Below are 2488 nucleotides of genomic sequence, written 5' to 3' on the forward strand. Positions count from 1 at the left end.
GTATCGGTACCTCTCGTCATTAACCCCTGTGAGGGATGTTGGGAAACAACGCTGATTGGCTCAGGAAAATGGTTATGCGATAGATGTCAAGTGCCTGCGCGTACTTTTAAGATTATTTGTATGTTGATCACGCCCGCGTTTTTTATGACACAAACACGTTTTTTTAAAACAAAAAACAAAAGCATTCTTTTAAGACGAAAGACATGCAGGCGCTTGTAGAAAATAGTGAATAATGAATATATACGCTCATCAATGGCTCATTTAAATATGTGCTAGCATATAGCACATTTCAATCTGCCAATTCCAGGGGTAATGATCGAGCAAGGCATGCTGGGAAAAAAATTGCGCGGTGAGATCGATAACCCCTGGGAATGAGGTTAGGGGAGGGGGTGTTCCAAGAGTTGTATATGTAGAGGCAAGTTTTCTGACTTTCCTAGGCATTACCATTGTACATCATTGACCCGCTGTATGACAATGTCATAGCCAAAGCAACAAGTGATCCAATGAAACTGTATAGCAAAGTCTAGGTTTCATATCCCCCCCGCCCCCCCCCCCCCCCCTCCCCACTGAAAGGAAGTGCTAGTACTAGTAGGCACATTGAATACAGCATACCCATAGACAATGCCCTATAGCTTACGCACTCCCCCGCTGATTAGTAATGATATGGGGGGGGGGGGAACTGTCATCGGATGGGACTCCCAGGGAGTATCCTGGTCCAAATTTCACGGGCACTGGACATGTTTGGTAATTGTCAAAGACCAGTCTTCTCACTTGGTTTGTCTCAACATATGCATTTTAAAACAACAAACCTGTGAAAATTTGAACTCAATTGGTCGTCGAAGTTATGAGAGAAAAATTGAAGAAAAAACACCCTTGTCGCACAAGTTGTGTGCTTTCAGATGCTTTAATTCGAGACCTCAGCTGAGGTGTCGAATTTGATTAATACACTTAAGTGAGAAATTACTTCTTTCTTAAAAACTGGGCTACTTCAGAGGGAGCCGTTTCTCACAATATTTTGTGCCATATCAACAGCTCTCCATTGCTTGTTACTAAGTAAGTTTTTATGCTAAAAACTATTTTGAGTAATTACAAATAGTGTCCAGTGCCTTTAAGCACAAAAAGTTACAAAGCACAATTTTGTGCTTACTAGAATTTAGGTAACCAGCCAATATGCTACTATGTCCAGGTGCAATTTGTGGCAGGTATCCTGCTTATTTCTGCTAAGCAGCAACTTCTTAAAGGAACACGTTGCCCTGGATCGGACGAGTTGGTCTACAAAAAGCGTTTGTAATCGTTTATTATAAAAAGCATATGGTTGGAAAGATGTTTTAAAAGTAGAATACAATGATCCACACAAATTAGCCTCGAAATTGCGTGGTTTTCCTTTTACTTTGGGAACTAACAGGGTCGGCCATTTATGGGAGTCAAAATTTTGACTCCCATAAATGGCCGACCCTGTTAGTCGACGATGTAAAAGGAAAACCGTGCAATTTCGAGGCATGTTTGTGTGGATCATTGTATTCTACTTTTATAATATCTTTCTACCTAATATGCAAACGGTTACAAACGCTTCTCAGTGACCAACTCGACCGATTTAATGCAACGTGTTCCTTTAAAGCATTGTCTGATTAAAAACAGCTCCATGAAACTGGGCCGTGGTTTCACTTTGTATACTTCGCTTTCTACAAGGCTTCAAATTTCAACATCAATGAATGACATATAATTATAACCAAGTAGGCCTTCTCTGGAAGAGTGATGTACATTTACAATGGTATAAGGGGATTAAAACAGTTGTTAGTTTTTAGGTGTGCGACTTCCGGGTACTGGGCGTTTAGTTCCAAACTCTCTGTGTCCAGTCAATTAGTTCCTTTCCACCCTGACTGATTTAATTGAGCATCTACTAACGGATTATTTCCCCTCACTGTTCTATCGTGGAATGGAAGATCATTCCAAACCAACACTTAGGTGCTGCTAGAACAATCCCCAAGCTTTAGAGGAATACAGATTTCTAGAGAGTTACAAGTCAAAAGTCTTACTTCCCGTCAGTGCCCCGCCCTCGCGGCCGGAGGCCATGTCACCTGAGGCAATTTACAGGCAACCAGTTCCAGGCAGTCTTCAAGGCAGAAATTCGTCTCAGTTTTCGTGTTATTTTCTTGAGTGAGTTACAGCTAGAAGATTGCCTCTTGTGCTGCTGAATTAGTTTTCCTTGTGCATGCAGTGCAGTTTGTTATCTTCAAGCTGTAAAAAGTGTCCTGTGTGGCAAGATCTTAATTACTAAGTGCACAATCGTAAACTTCTTGAATTTTGAAGCTGCGTGGAGGTGGGAACTATATGAATTTGGAAACTGCGTGAACTTGGAAACTTCATAAAAATTGGGAAATACTTTGTACTCCTTGCAAGGACACTGAACAATATTGTTTTTAGGATGCTTGCAAACGTGTGAAACAAAGTGGTTCTGATGATTAATGTTGTTTGATTCTCTAGGTTT

This window comes from Asterias rubens, chromosome 10 (genome assembly GCF_902459465.1).
Source record: "Asterias rubens chromosome 10, eAstRub1.3, whole genome shotgun sequence".
Taxonomy (NCBI): domain Eukaryota; kingdom Metazoa; phylum Echinodermata; class Asteroidea; order Forcipulatida; family Asteriidae; genus Asterias; species Asterias rubens.